We start from the raw sequence: 16,374 nt of genomic DNA, 5'->3' as shown, positions 1-16,374 counted from the left end.
AAGTTGGATCTTGGTTGTATAAAATAAGAGTGATTAATTTTCAGAGATTAAATTGCATGGTTGGTCTTTGATCAGGGAAAAGAAAAGAGAAGAAAATTTAATGATCCCCACTATTTTTTTTGTCCTTCAGATGTTAGGAACTCCCATGTGCAACACCGGCGTCTCCGGTATCATTTACATGTTTATTCAACACATTGCATTATGTTACTGTATTTTGAAAGTCATTTAAAATCAACATATTTTAACCTCCTGAGAGGGTATATTGTCCAGTTGGATGACAGTAGATAGGAACCTATCCCATGTAAGGGGTATATGCCAATGGCATTCAAGGAGGAAAAGAATTTGCAATGAAACTTTTTTATGCCATGGTAAAAAGTCCAGCTGTAGTTCACTGTCAAATTAGTGAGATTGAATAATTAGTCGAGTTAAGCAGACACAATTCACTTTCCTAAGCAATATATTTGCCAAACAAGTGACCCTCTCTTCTACTGTCATTTCACAGTGGTTGGGAAGAAACTGTGGTCTGCATTTTATGATCCTCTGGTAAATGATATTGCACTTATTTTTATTTATTAAAAAAAGATGTAGTGGTATCGCTAATTCTTAAAAGTGCAGTAGTTACAATTAATAAAAGGACAAGCTTGTTAGTAATTTTTTTAAACTTAGTTCTATTTTCACACTTTAACTAAATTTCTGATATATCTGTAATATTAGTATATTCTCCATTGACTCTACTCTGATACGGCCTACGTTATAGAATCAAAAAAAAATAAGAATGTTATTCTGGATTATCTTTACATATGCATACTTGGCTATGCTCTCTCTCTTTTCTAAATTTTTGTAAGCTTTTTTTTTCTTAAAAAAAAACCCCTCTGTACTCAGAAAATAAAATCCATTTCCCATGGTTCACCTGAGCCAGGGTCCTCAGAAGTAGCAGCCAGGAAGGAAAGGGGCTCCCAGGTGCTGATTGTAGATGGAGCTGGCGTGAGAACTGGTGCCCTCTGTGGTTCCAGTGTCCAGATCCACCTGTGCCATCCATACTTACCTGGATGTCCTGATCCACCTGTGCCATCCATACTTCCTGATAAAGTCACTTTCTTACGGGAAAGGAAGTATGTGTATTGCCATTTCCTCCGGGGAATTTGTTGGCGAGTACTTCTCTTTTCCTAGCCTGCCCCAGCCTACCACAACCTCAAAACCTCAAAACGTACCACAAGGTCAAATCCACAACCTCTCCCAGCACTCCACACCAGCTCTTCCAGCAAGTCACTGGTGAGAAGGAAGTTTGTGTTGTTTACATGCTCAGGTCGGAAGGACTTCATAGATCAGTTCCAATTAATTCTTTAAAAACCCCATTTACTTTCTTATCTGTTAGCTAGGTGGATTTTTGCATCTGTGATGGGACGTCTTAGGTATTAGGGTGTGGCTGATACTTTGCCTACAGACAACTGGACTTGCACCCAGGTCACCCTAGTATTATCTGATGACTGTTTTGATGAAGAGGCTGGAGGCTGTTCTTTGAGGACAAGATGAACTCCCAAGAAAAGGTATCAGTACCTCTCTTAACATTCTAATAGCTTTCATTCTTTCCTCTTGGTTCTCCCCCACTCAGAACCAAGCCCTGACAAATAATGCTGTTTTGTTCAGAGAATAACCAATAAATTACATTGTTAGAATGGCCTCCGTCTACAGAGCATCATATTAAATGCTTGAGCACAAATAGTAGGAAAGATACGTTGCACTTCATATTTTTCAAAGTGCATGCTTTAACATATGTTAATTACATGATAAGATCCTTCTTTGCATAAATTCAGAATTGGTTCTGGCTGAATCCAGTTAGGATACACTAAAATGTTCACCCTAAAGGTAGGAAAGGAAACAAAAAGAATGAGTGATGAGGGTTCTGCTGTCTAAAGTTCCTATTGATGCGAATGTGGGTCACTTTTTTGGGTAATCAGTTGCAGGAGTATATGTCTCAATATGATTTGAATCCCGAGGATTTGTTACTTGTTAGAATTCAGGTTTTGGAAGCTGTGAAACAGGTTGTGAGGAATGGCAGGGTGGCGTTCAGTGGCATGGGTCAGAAATTTTTTTCTTTACTGGTAAAGCCCAAGGCAATGATTCATTTTTTTGATATATTACTTGATAAATTTAGATAACATCATAGAAGTGATAAAGTACACACAGGGCATTAATTAAGTTTCTTTTGAAGTTGCTTTAAGTTGTTGGGATTCAACAGGCCTGGTCATTGGAATTCTCTTATTACACCATTTCAGAAGTTTTACCTGAAAGCAAAATTAGATAATGGATGCTGGTAAAGTATTCTGGTTTATACGAAAAGTAAATATAAGTTTATATGTAAAAGAAATGATGTTCCAACATACTTTTTATTTATTTTATTTTTTCACATCTTTTTCTTTTTTTTTTTTGGCCGCACCATGCGGCACGTGGGATCTTAGTTTCCCGATCAGGGATCGAATCTCCACGTCCCCAGCATTGGAAGCGTGGAGTCTTAACCACTGGACCACCAGGGAAGTCCAATTCATTTTATTTTTTATTGTGGTAAAAAGCATAAAATAAAATGCACATAACATAATATATGTTAAAATTTTCCATCGTAACCATTTTTAAGGGTACGATGCCTTAGTGCTAACTATATGCATATTATTGTACAACAGATCTTCAACATTATCTCGTCTTGCAGAAATGACACTCTATACCAATTAAATACCAACTCCCCATCTTCCCCTTCCCCCAACCCCTGGTAATCACCATTCTACTTTCTGTTTCTATGAGTTTAACTACTCTAGAGTACCCCCTATAAGCAGAGTCATGTAGTATTTGTGTTTTTGTGACTGGCCTGTTTCACTTAGCATACTGTCCTCAGTTCATCTATGTTGTAGTATATGCCAGGATTTCCTTTTTTTTCACAGCTGAATAATATTCCATTATATGTATAGATGTATACACATTTCCTTTTTCCATTCATCAGTGGACATTAGGTTGTTTCTGCCTCTTGGTTATTGTGACTAATGCTGCAATAAGCATGGGTGTACAAATATCTCTTTGAGATCCTGCTTTCAATTTTTTGGATAAAATACCCAGAGGTGGGATTACTGGATCATATGGCAGTTCTATTTTTAATTTTTTGAAGACCTTCCATGTTGTTTTCTATAGAGGCTGCACCATTTTGCACTCCCACCAACAGTGCATGAGGGTTTTAATTTCTCTTTATCCTCTCCAACACTTATTCTCTTCTTTTTTTTTTTATTAAATAATGGCCATTCTAATAATGAGTATGAGGTGAATATTTAAATATTTTTGAGGCGTTTTGGATGTATCTCAAATTTGAAGTTCTAATCTTTCACCTGCCAATGCTTATCCATAAGTAATTACATATGTGGACAATGTAAATAGTTGGTTTCATCCTCTTGAATTGAATACAGTGCCTTTATATCAGTAATAGATGAAGAATTTGTTAATTTGTCATAATAATAATGAATATATTTGTTTTTAAAATGTGCCACACATTATTCTAAGTGCTTTACATTAATTATCTTATTTAATTCTTCCATCATTCCATTAAAGTAGATACTACCATTCTAATATTACTATATTATTTATAGATGTGGAACTTCTATAAAGTTCACAGAGAGGCACAGAGAACAAATTGCCCAGACACAGTTGGGTCTCAATCTGAACCCAGAGCCTCTTCCCTTAACCCCCTCATTACCCTGCCTTGTATATTTTAAAAGCTTTTCAAGCATTGAACAATTTTAGACTGAATTTTTCTTAAGAGATTTTAGTTCATGGGCAAATTTTTCCATTAAGTTGTTAAAATATAATAAAAGAAGGGAAATTAAGAATATTTTCGGTGATGATTAGATGATATTAAAGGTCTGTAAGAAAGAGGCAGCAGAAGTAAGTCTTAAAAATATCTAATTTTTTTTATCATTCATTTTCTGAAATCCCCTAAATATGAAGTTTGAGAGTTCAGCCCTTCAGTATCACCGTATCAGTTTTCTGTCTCAGTTCCCTTGGATTTTATCTGCTGACACTCATTTTGCCACTAGATTTTTAGTTGCTGGTCTTAGATTGATCCTAAAAGTATACACTCACCACTGATAACACTTCCCAGACTCTCGTTCTTGACTGCAGGAGGAAAGAGGCTTAATTCTTCTCCCGTCCACTTACTAAACTTTGTGACCACAACAGAAGGCAGCCCAGAATCAATTTTTTTTTTCTTATGATGAATACTAGTCAAAAGGAGTTTTTTTTTCTTTTAAGTGATTATATGAATGAATCTGTATGTTTATAGGAAAAAATTACATTCTTTGGAATTAACTCTTGTTTTATTTTGGTTTGAAAACGTTTAAAGAAACAACCATATTTTTATATGCTTTTTTTTAGAAGGGCATCACTGAGTCATCCTAGAAAGAAAAGAAGAGAATTTAGTACAAGAAAATCTGGATTAATTTAAAATTTAGAGCTTGCGATCTGAATGCTTTAGAATGAATCTGAAAGCATACCCTACATCTGCATTCTGATACCCATTTTCTTTCAGTGCATACTATTAACATAGTTTCCATTTGAGGAAGCTCAGAGGCAAGTACAAGAATCTTCAAAGGAACGAATCGAACCCAAGATTTTGTCCTTGACTGCACCTTTTTTTTTTTCTCATGCTTCCAAAGTGTCTGCACTGCTTCCTTGCTTCTGGAACACCCTCGCTGTCCCCAGAGTCCTCAGACTATGTTTTACATGGATGACAATTTCAAATTTGGCAACTATTTCAAGCAAAAGCCCTCCAACTCATCCTGTCACCTGTTCGTCTCAGTTTCATTTTTAATATCTGAACCTAACTCAGAAGAAGCTACTTTACAGGGTTGTGAGAAAAAAAAAAGAGAGAGAATGATATATAAGAGATTGTAAAGTATTACTCATCATTGCAGCCTTTTGTCCACATGTTTTAGACCCAAGATCAGTAAACCAAGGCCCTGGGGGCCAAATCCACTTTGCTAAAGAAAGTTCTATGGGAACACAGCCGCGCCGATTCTTGCGTTGTCCGTGGCTGCTCTCCTGCTTCTCCAGGAGTCGCACCAGACACTGAAGGCCCGGCAAAGCTGAACTATTGACTATCTGGGCCTTTAAGAAAAAGCTTGTGGACCCCTGCTGTTTTATAAAGGGGTAGAATTAAGTGTTTCCTGGAAGAGGAATCCTTATCCTGCCTCCCCTGGATCATCATCCGACAGGAAGAAGCCCCCCACTCTCCCCTGCTAAGTTTCCCTCTGTACTTTTCCTCCCTGAGGAGACGCCAGGTCCTTTGCTGACCACCCTGTCAGAGCAGACAGTGTAGGTGCCCAGGTTTCCTTTCCGAGAGGAGAGTCTTCAGGCGCACACACTACACGGTCCGAGCTTTACTGGTTCTCCTCTGAGCTGCTCTGTTTTACTCTAAATCCAGCTGGCAGCCTTGTTGGCGTCCCCTGACTCTTGGGGTGACTAGTCATTACTCCTTTTTTTTTATTGCGGTACGCGGGCCTCTCACTGTTGTGGCCTCTCCCGTTGCGGAGCACAGGCTCTGGACGTGCAGGCTCAGCGGCCATGGCTCACGGGCCCAGCCGCTCCGCGGCATGTGGGATCTTCCCGGACCGGGGCACGAACCCGTGTCCCCTGCATCGGCAGGCGGACTCCCAACCACTGCGCCACCAGGGAAGCCCATTACTCCTTTTTGAACGTTGGCTTATGCTTCTCCTACTGTGCCTATTGATTTAACAGACCAATATACGCTCCTAGCCTTTTGGCTTCCTGGTGCCGGCCAGGAGGAATTCTCTGCCCAGCATTTCCTCATTTCTGGGCCGAGACCAGCACGGGGCCCTTCCCAGGTCCCTCTTAGCTCTTCTTCTGCATCCCAGCCCCGGTCCCGAGCATCATTACCCTGCTGTGATGATGGCTGATAATCAAGGCTCACTCTGTATGAGGCACTCTGCTCAGTACCTTCAATACAGGATCCCACCTGCTTCTCATAGCAACCCCATGAGGTATCAATTGCTAGGTCCCGTGACCACTTCATTTACAAAGAAAGTAACTCCAGGTTTAAAAGTTTGCCCCAGGGCTTCTCTGGTGGCGCAGTGGTTGGGAGTCCGCCTGCCGATGCAGGGGACACGGGTTCGTGCCCCGGTCCGGGAAGATCCCACATGCCGCGGAGCGGCTGGGCCCGTGAGCCATGGCCGCTGAGCCTGCGTGTCCGGAGCCTGTGCTCCACAACGGGAGGGGCCCCAACAGTGAGAGGCCCGCGTACCGCAAAAAAAAAAAAAAAAAAAAGTTTGCCACAACTCAGACAGAAAATGATAGAACTGGGACTTGAACCCATTTGACTCTAGCATCTTATAATCACAGTTATATCACATTCTACAGTTTAAATATAGATCAATTACCGTCACTTGTGTCAAGCAGGATTTCCCCAAATCCATACCAGCTTTGGAGGACGTAGGTAGATACTTGTTGAATACCGAACTTGATCCGGAAGGAAGAATCTAATACCAATGTCTCTTAGGAGCTCTGGGCACACTGGTAGCACTCAAGAACAGAGCACTTAGGGGCAGTATTAGGAGAGGGTATGTTTGTTTTGACTTGTTTAAGGTAGAAGGAAAATCTCAAGGTTGGCATGAAGTCAAATTCCTCTTTGAGTCATTTGTTTTTGTCACATAGGATGGGATCCTACTGCCTCCACACTTGTCATGTGGACTTACTGTACCATTCGGTAATTGCCACTGCAAAATGCACACATTGAAACTTTCTATCCAAATGGAGTGGATGCATTAGACTTAATTAGCATTTCTTCCTTTCACCAAGAGTATTATGTTAACAGAGCTTTTTTTTTTTTTTAATTGTATGTTTAAAGAGACACAGGCAGACTCATATCAAGGCTGTTTAAAATTTCTAAGTAGAGAAGGAACACCTAAGAATTGGAGTTGGTTACTGAGCACAGCAAATTTGGGGAGTTACGGTTAGCTCAGATATAACGCTTTTCAGGTGGCAGTGGTCGTTTTTGAGCTCTTTTATGAAGACTGTGACACGATCCCTATACCATAGGAGCTTAACGACAGAGATGAGTGGCTGCACACATCAGGTAGGCGATGTTTTCTACACTGCAAAAGAGCAGTAGCCCTTTCCAAGAAGATGTCATTGTCAAAGCTAAAAACATTAAATTTCTGCATACCTTGATGAGAGAGATTTGTATTCTCCATCATTTTCATCAATAAGTATTTTTGATTGTATGCAGTTATTCCCTTTTAAATGCGTTTCAAAGCACACCCTGCCGATTCCGGATTCTGAGTTTTTTCCTATCATGAACAGTAGCTTTGTTTGGGGATCTATAAAACGCGTGTGTACAACCTGACACCTGTTGCTTTGGTGACACGGTTTGTTTGGTTTCTGTGGACTTAAACTGGTCACAAACCATAATGGTACAGAGACAAGTTGAGGGATATCTTTTTGAGGTGTAGAGGAATTCTATTCTCCAAGAGCAACCCTATCCTCTCCCACAGCTGGTCTTGCACCACAAGTCTGACAACAGCAAATGACAATGCCAAGATCCACCCTATCCTACACATTCCCAGGCATCAAAATTTCCTTTCCAACCAGCAACAATAGCAACAACAACAGCTACACAAAGCAACCTCTCAGGAGATAAGAATTTCATTTTTCATTTCTGTTCTAAACAACACTCAATTACAACACTCAATTTCTTTTGAAGATTAGAGTCAGGCGACATTGCATCTTAGTTGGAGAGACTTGGATCCAGAGTGACTGGGTTTCAATCCTAGCTCTGGCGCTTGTAAGCTGTATAATTCTGGGTCTGTTACCTCTTCTCTCTGTGTCTTAATTGTCTCATCTGCAAAATGGGGCTTCACAGATGTAGAGCACATAGAAGAATGCGCCGCACTCTTAGTGTTTGTTAGAGGTGTTGGTATGTAAGTTTTAACAGGTGCATTGAAAGGGCATTGGACTGGTTGTCAGGAATTTGTGTTTTGGTCTCTTTTCTGCAGTTAACTAGCACTTCTCCTTGTAAAGAGGGTTGAGTGATCATAGATAAGTCAGTACCCCATTCACCTCTTTCAGGTCTACATAAAACCAGGAGCCTGAACCTACTGGAATTTGGGATTTGTTCCAAGTCTAATAGCCTAAAAATCTTTGTTGCTTTGTGACAAATGATATATTATTGGTGGGTTGCTATCAGTTATGCTGTGTCTAATTGACTGTACGTAGTTTATTTTTATGCGTGCTTTGGAGTTAAACATTAAAATGAAGGAATGAGAAACAGGATCAGTAAAGATCAAATGGACAGATAATGAAACATTCTGCTGGGGACTCCAGGGGAGTAAGTCCCTGCCCTCAAGGAATGGACAGTTGTACAGTTGGGACAAGAGGTGGGCAATTCACTAGACACATGTAATAAAGTGCCTTAAAGGCTAAGAGAAAGGTTTGCTTGAAGATAAGTGCGAGATGAACTAGTTATACTCATACGGACCCCTGGACCCCAGTCTTGTGGGCCCTGGGAGAGCTTCACTGAAGAAATGATAAAAGAAGCACATCTAGGACCAGCAGGAAAGACAATGCTGCTTTCTAGAAACTGGGAGTAATTCAGCGTGGGTGTCAGACAAGGGGGTGGACTTGGGATAGGGGTAGGGATTGACCTGGAACTGCGGCAAGAGATAAGGCTGGGGTGAGATTTTGAAGAGCTTTGCAAATGCTTTGCCCTCAGTTATAATCAGATTACACCCAGTGATGGGCAGTTTACGAGCTCCAGGGAAGTGACAGGAAATGTTCATGAGGAGAGGTGGTTGATGTCTTGGAAATTCACTTCGTAGACAGTTTGGTGCTTTAAAAAATGACTTGAGTTATTACACTTTTTCCTCTCCTCCTGGTATCTGTAAAATATGGCTGTGTACACGAGAGTTGTTGGCAAGACACAATCCTCTCTCCAGTTCTCTGGGTGAATGGCATATTCATTCTCACACTCTTGCATAAATCTGCAGAAGGCTGTTTCTATGCTATTCCCAAACTCCAGGCTTAGGTCTTTGAGTCAAAGTATTTCATAATGTTTCATAATCGATGAAAATGTTACAGTGTTTCTTCCCTTTCTTCTGAGAAGGGAGAACAAAACTGTATATGATTTTAATACCTATATTCCACGTAATGCTTACAATGTTATAAAGCAGGCGTGATGATTCCTCTTTTGTACGTAAGCAAACTGAGAGTATGAAGGTGAAGTGATCAGTTTGAGTTCTGACAGCTAAGAAAGGGCAGAGCTGGAATTTGAACTGAGATCCACCGTTTCCTTTCCCCTTCTTCCCTCACTTATTCATCCTCAGATGTTTTCCTGACCCATATGCAAGGCAGTATGTTAAGGATGGATATACATGGGCATACAAGAACTTTTTCCCATCTTCTCTTTGAGATGAACATGCACAGTGCTCAGTGTTAACAGTTGTGCAATTAAAGCAATAAAGGAGTGGCCATGTTTACAAGTTTGGGGGAAACTGAGGCAGGGTATGTCTTGTTTAAATTGGGAAAAAATTAAGGCTAAATAATTCCTCCCCATTTTACAGCACTGTTTTCCTGCTAAATCATTGTTCACTGAATACAACGGGGAAATGTAATCTTGTGATTAGATACATGTATTTGCATGGAGGCAGTCAATGCTGGTACCCACGGTAGGCTCAATGGCCCTCCCAACACAGATGGCTGGAGGATGAGACCAGAGTCTGTGGTTTAGTCTCCAATCACTAGGATTTATAAACCTGCCTGCTTGGGGAATTCCCTGGCTGTCCAGTGGTTAGGACTCTGAGCTTTCACTGTGGGGGCCAGGGTTCAATCCCTGGTCAGGGAACTAAGATCCCACAAGCTGTGCAGCACAGCCAAAAATTAAAAAAAAATAAAAATAAATAAACCTGCCTGCTTGTGGGTTTTTTCCTGATCTTTTTTCCTTAAAGGCACAGCATCATCACTCCCATTGGGGAGCAAGGCCTGATCTTCACTGTGCAAAGGCAGTCATTTGTGCCCACATACCTTTAGGGCTCTTGTAAATTACGTTTGTGATGATCAGAATTTAATCCAATAGAACCTTAAAGAACCAGATATCAAATGAGCTTTTCTAGACCCGCCTGTCTCCCACCTCATTTTGTAGAGGGTTAGAGGGACAGCAAAAAGGCAAAGAATATGGGGCTCTGGCATAACCCTGTGTACGAAATTGCTGTGCTAAGAGCCAGATGTGACCGTTAACCAGATGTGGCCCTCTTCCCCACCACTTGTGAGGTATACGTCTTATACCTCGCAAGTGGATGGGGTCCCCTTGGTTGCCTGGGGCTGCCATTCCTTGTCATAGTCTGGGGCAGACGCATTGAGAACTTGAGGCAGATTCTTGAAATATCTTCAGTGATGGCAGTTCTTTGACCTTTGAGGGGAGACTTAACATTTCGTGATAGACAACCATCGTTCGGCGTTATGTATTTGGCCAGTCAGGTATTTGGGGTGAATATGAGCAAAGTGTCATTTGATTCCTTCCCCTCTCTGCTTTATAGCTTTGAAATAACTCTAGTGGCAGTTTAAAGGAAGTTTCGAGAAGTATTCAGAGCAGTCTTCTGGGAACGGATAGAGCGTCCCTAAGTAACTTATTTTGAAGTCTAACTTCGGGTGCGTTCTTTGATAATAAAGTAGCATCCTTTACTTAATTATGCATTGATAGAATTTTGACTTTTTTTTTTTGCCACAGGTAGGTAATGAGTTATTATCCCACATTATATAATCCCAGCTATAGATACTGTTATTTTCTATTTCAGGTAGAATGAGGAGAAAGGAGCTAGAAACAAAGGAGCTTTAAACACAAAAAAAAGAAAAGAAAAGGAAAGAAAGGGAAGTTGTATCACTGTATGGAAAAACCTTTACTACCATACAGTAAAGAGGGAGTTTTCCTTCTTTCTTTTTTCTGCTTTTGGACACTTAAAACAAAAATACTACAGATTATTGCCTTCACGTTTTTAATGCTCTGTAATTGTGTACTGAGGCAAATCCCATTATTTTTAAATCACTTAATGTTGGAAAACAATTGGATAAACCCCACTTGGAGTGCCCTGTGGGTCATCTCAAGCCATTTGTTCTGTTAATAAAATTAAAACAATTGGGGGAAATATACAGACGCTTTCAAATTGGCTTTACAATTATGATGTCTGTATGTATGAAAAAGAGGACAGCTCTTGGGAACTACATAAAGCCCAGTGCCTCATTACTATGTGCAAGAGATGTGAGTCGGAAGTAAAGATTTGACATATATTTTTATTTTGAGATGCCGTGCTAATTTACATCATTCAGCCCTTTCACCGCTAAACTGTAAAAGTCCATTAAGTGACTGAAAGGAATATACAAATTATCCACTGGCACTCCAGGCTGAAGTTTTACATACACCCTGTTATTCTATCCGCCAGCTAGCTGCAAGATTCTATTAAGCAGTAAGTGAGAAGATTATATGGCCTGCAAACTGATGGTACAAAAGACTCTGCAATAAGTCATCAGAGCCCAGGACCTTCTGAAAAGACGCCAAGAAATATTATAAATTGCTCTATCACGATTGTCAGCCTGGTTAAAAAACCCGGAGCTTCCACGTGGATCTGGTTCCCTCTGAAGCTGAGCTTATTTCCCCAGCTACTGACAAAACTGGGAAAATTCCAGTCGTGTCATCCACGGCTGCCCAGTTCAGTCCCTGGTGCCTTATAACAGACGTGGCCCAGAAAATAGCGAGCTATAATCCAAGAAAACTCCGTGTCTGAAATGAGAATTCTAGGCTGTGAACAATAACTTCTGCGTTCCCCTGAATGACTGTCCAGTGTTAACATTCCAGAGGCCGGCAGTTGCTACTGGAAATATTTTTGTCTTGTTTCCTCTTGGTGAATCGAAGGAAAACAAGTGCCCCATGGAGATCATAGGGTCTATTGGGAGTAGTGTCTTAGAGCCATTATCAAAATAGATGTAACAGTGTTGCCTAGGTGCTTGGGGCAGCATATTTTTAGGATAAAATGCTTTCTTCATTGAATAGAAAAAGCTCCAGGGAAGGTTTTTCAAGGGCAGAATCTTTGTAGACTCTGACATGAATCAAAGACTGTTGGATGGGTGATCACAGCCAACAACAATGAACTAAGGAACTCAGTGGGAGGGCTCGGAAATTAGAGAGGTTTTCCTCCAGCCAAGAAGTTCTTTAGGATGATGTTGATTTGTTTTTCAAGGTATAAACCAGTGTTACTTAGTGAAATCAAGGTTATCATCCACATATGTCAAGACAGATTTATTGAAAGAGAACATTTGGCAAGAGGATGTCAGATTCATCGTAAACCATGTCTATATGCTTAGCTGAAAATCTATCATTTATGAAAATACTCGGGACCAGTGTATTTTCTTTCCATTCACAGTGAAATTTTTATAAGAATGTGGTGTTTTTTTCTATAGCTTGGGGAAGATTCCTTTACCCCAATGTAGTCATTTATTCATTTTTCACAGCACAGTTCAATCATTTGCTCCTGTGTGAAGAATTCACTGACTTTCCAAAGCACAATCTCAGCAGCTGTGGGGATGCATCCGTGTACACGGGTGTGTGGTGCTGACTTGAATCCAGAGCCGTTGCAGCGCACACTCAGCTGTATCGTGATTTGTTGACATGTCTTGTCTCCTTGTAAAACTGTAGATTCCTTAAGGGCCAGGGACTTCCTCTTTCTTTCCCAGCCCTGCACATGTACAAAATGGTAGGCTTATTGATAAGCGTCGAGGATTCAGCTGTAAATGAGACGGAACTCTGCCCTCAAGAACTCATCCTAAGGCACTGTTAAAAATTCTTCTGCCTTTACATTTCTCGTTGTCATTGAAGAATTATAGAATGTAGTGGTTAGAAAGGAAACTGGAATTCTTTATATGTGATCTAAAACCCTCGTATGGCAATTTGACAATTTCCCTTCTGTTTCTGAAGAAATATAGAAATCTCGAGACAGTCATTCAGAGAAGGGGCATCTATAGATTCAGCTGCGATAATTGAATCACTCCTGAGTGTTTTCTGCAACGTGGCTCCAATTCTTAGGGCACCCATTTTGCAAATAATAGTAAGTGTTGTGATAAGATAAACATTAAATAGCTCTCTTAGTGCCACCTATCTGTATTTTCATATTTTATATTATTTTTCTTCTTATTTATATCAAGATGTACTTTTATTTCCTTTAAAACTTCTTACAGTTTTGTTTTGGTTTTGTTTCTCTTTTCACACTTAACTCCCCAGAAACCTTTGTATTTTTCTCTTTTCTCCTTGATAAGCTCTCCTGGTTTTGCCATGGATTTCCATTTTTGTCAAAGGTATTGTTGTAAGGTGTTGAAAAATTAACTAGATTTTCTTCTACTTTTTTTTTTTTTATTTGATTTGTGGAATGGTTTTCCTAGTGTGCTTCATTTTGCTTCCTAATGGGCCATCTAGCTCACTTGACCTTGTGGACAGTACTATGTGACAGCATCATAATTGATGTTCAGAAAAATGACCTTGAGGTACCAAAAAATATCTCATAATTTAAAATGTATCATTTTACTTATATACTACTTTCGGGCGGAGGAGTTCTATGCTGCATAAGCAATAATCCTTGCCTCCAGGATCCTACCGTCTAATGGATAGTATGCGCGTGAAAAGGCATAAAAGAATCTGGCACGTCTGTATATGATGAGAGTGCCCAGAAAGGTATGAGAACCAAGAAATCATTTTCTGCTAGGGTGGTTTGAGAAGTTTTCATGAAAGATTTGAATGGAATTTGAGTTGAACGTTGAGCCTTGGAAGTAATTTTAAGAAGAAAAGAGGGGCAAAGATAGATAGATCATCCTCAGAGGGACGTCTGAAGGACACAGCAAAAACTGAATAAATCAGATCGGTGCATCAGGAAGTTCATATAAGGTAATCATTGTAATGTTGCTGGAAAAGTGGATGAGAGTCAACATGGGGCAGGGATTTTGTTGGCTAGGTGAATATTTTATGTTTATTCCAGAGGCCATAGGAATCTATTGATTTTTTTTTTTTTTTTTTTTTTTTTTGCGGTACGCGGGCCTCTCACTGTCGTGGCCTCTCCCGTTGCGGAGCACAGGCTCCGGACGCGCAGGCTCAGCGGCCATGGCTCACGGGCCCAGCCGCTCTGCGGCATGTGGGTTCCTCCCGGACCGGGGCACGAACCCGCGTCCCCTGCATCGGCAGGCGGACTCTCAACCACTGCACCATCAGGGAAGCCCTCTATTGATTTTTTTAAAAGTTGAGTTAACGACATTATCAAAAACATCATAGGAGGAGGAATATGATCGTGGTATGCAGTGTGGATTAGAGGGGGACAAGACGGAGGCAAAATGCCCAGTTAGGAGATAACTACCATAGTCCAGGTGTGAGCTCACACAGGCCTCATTTAGGGGCCTGTCAGAAGGGCCTTGTTGCGAAGGATGAGGATATAATTTTCAAAGAAGAAGAGGAACTAGTTTGAAAAGAAAGGTGATTATTTTGTGTGTGTGTGATGCTGGGTCATCCCAGTAGTTTCCAGCACTGGGTTAAAAGGGATGGGGCAGGGGAACTTGTGCTCATGCCTTGATACTAGAAAGTGAACAAATGATGACTTTGTATTGACTTTTGAGGAACAAAAAAAGGGAAATAATGCTGTTCGGAAAACATTTTTTTTTTTCCCTTTCTAACTAGTTATTGTTCCGCTCTTCCTAAGAAAGCAGAGGCTTGGGTTTCTTTTTAAATAAGTATAAGGAGAGCCACGTAGAGTGGAAGGATCTGGTAGTAGAATACTAATTAACCCCTAGAAAATGGCTAGCAACACTCTCTTGATGCAAAATAAATTTTCAGTGAAAATCACAGTGAAAAATTATTCATCTAAAGTTCAGATTCTAAATCCTTTTATTCTCAGCCGTGACCCAGCCAGTTTGGTTCCTTTGACTTATCCTTGGTTTTCTGTGAGTGTAATAATACAGTAACACAGTAATATCTCTGAGGAAGGTGATGGTGTGTGCTTATGTTGATGCAATTAACATTACTCTTAATATTTCACCTATTATGTTAAAAAGTAGTTTCTTTTATTATTATAAATGCCCTGAATTAGAATGCTAATTTAGTCAATTTTGATAGGATTATCTTAAGTTATAATACACAGGCTTTTTTTTTTTTTTGAAGTCATGCATACTTAACCAGTTCCCCGTAGTTATGAGTGGTTAGGTATTACTTCCTGTTGAATTAGCAGTTGCTGAGTAGTTGAGTCTTTCTACAATCCTGCAATCCACTAATGTGATATTTAATGAGGAGACATCAGTCTGGAGAAAGGTAGTCAATATAAATCAGTGTTTACAAAGTGTGATTAACTCTGAAATATTTCATCAATGCTGTGGTCCCAGGCAGACTCTATGCTAATTACTAGAATCTGTGCATGTTTCAGGGGACTTGGATGGACCCTGGGTATTGCAAACATGGAGCAGCAAAATTGCAATTATGCTCGGACCGTCTCTGATGACAATTTATGCATTTGGTCTGATGACCTCCCCCTTCCCAAGAGGGCAATAAACAGAATGCATTTTCATTAAGATACTAATGCACTTAATCACAAGGGGAAAGGGTTAGGAAGTAACGAAAGACCTTCAAGCACTATGTGACAGAGCTGATAGGGGAGAGAGGCTTTATTTTAAAGTCAGCTTCTCTACAAAGCTGTAGGCAGCCCCAGAGCACTTCCCACACATAGTCTTTGGCACTAATTGAAAAATTGCAAGTTAAAGTTTGGATCTTCTGGCGACATCCTTATCACTTCAAATCTGTTGTTACTAACGTAAATGATGTAGACTGTAATATTAAAAATATAATTTCATAGCAGTTTATTTTTATTTATAACACTTCCATGCAGCTTGAGTGTTTGGAATTCATTATGCAAGTAATTTAATAAACATGATGATGATGACGGTGATGATGGTGGTCATGATGGTTGTAATGAAGATGGTGATGATGATGGTTGTAATGAAGATAGTGATGATGGTAATGATGGTGGTGATGGTGGTGATGATGGTAATGATGGTGGTGATGATGGTAACGATGGTGGTGATGGTGGTGATGATGGTAATGATGGTGGTGATGATGGTAATGATGGTGTTGATGGTGGTGATGACGGTAATGATGGTGTTGATGGTGGTGATGACGGTAATGATGGTGGTGATGGTGGTGGTGATGGTGATGATGGTGGTGATGGTGGTGATGATGGTAATGGTGGTGATGGTGATGATGATGTTAATGATGGTGGTGATGACGGTAATGATGGTGGTTATGATGGTAATGAT

The 16,374-nt window shown here is 40.3% G+C and overlaps 1 protein-coding gene across 1 annotated transcript in view; it reads left to right on the top strand.

Moving 5' to 3' along the window:
* Nucleotides 1-16,374, top strand: part of ESRRG (estrogen related receptor gamma) — a 634,020-nt gene that overhangs the window by 470,585 nt on the left and 147,061 nt on the right. The gene's annotated exons all lie outside the window — the stretch shown is intronic.

The sequence above is a fragment of the Lagenorhynchus albirostris genome, chromosome 2 (genome assembly GCF_949774975.1).
Source record: "Lagenorhynchus albirostris chromosome 2, mLagAlb1.1, whole genome shotgun sequence".
Lineage (NCBI taxonomy): Eukaryota > Metazoa > Chordata > Mammalia > Artiodactyla > Delphinidae > Lagenorhynchus > Lagenorhynchus albirostris.
Note: the sequence above shows the minus strand (reverse complement) of the source record. Positions and strands in the feature narration are given on the sequence as shown.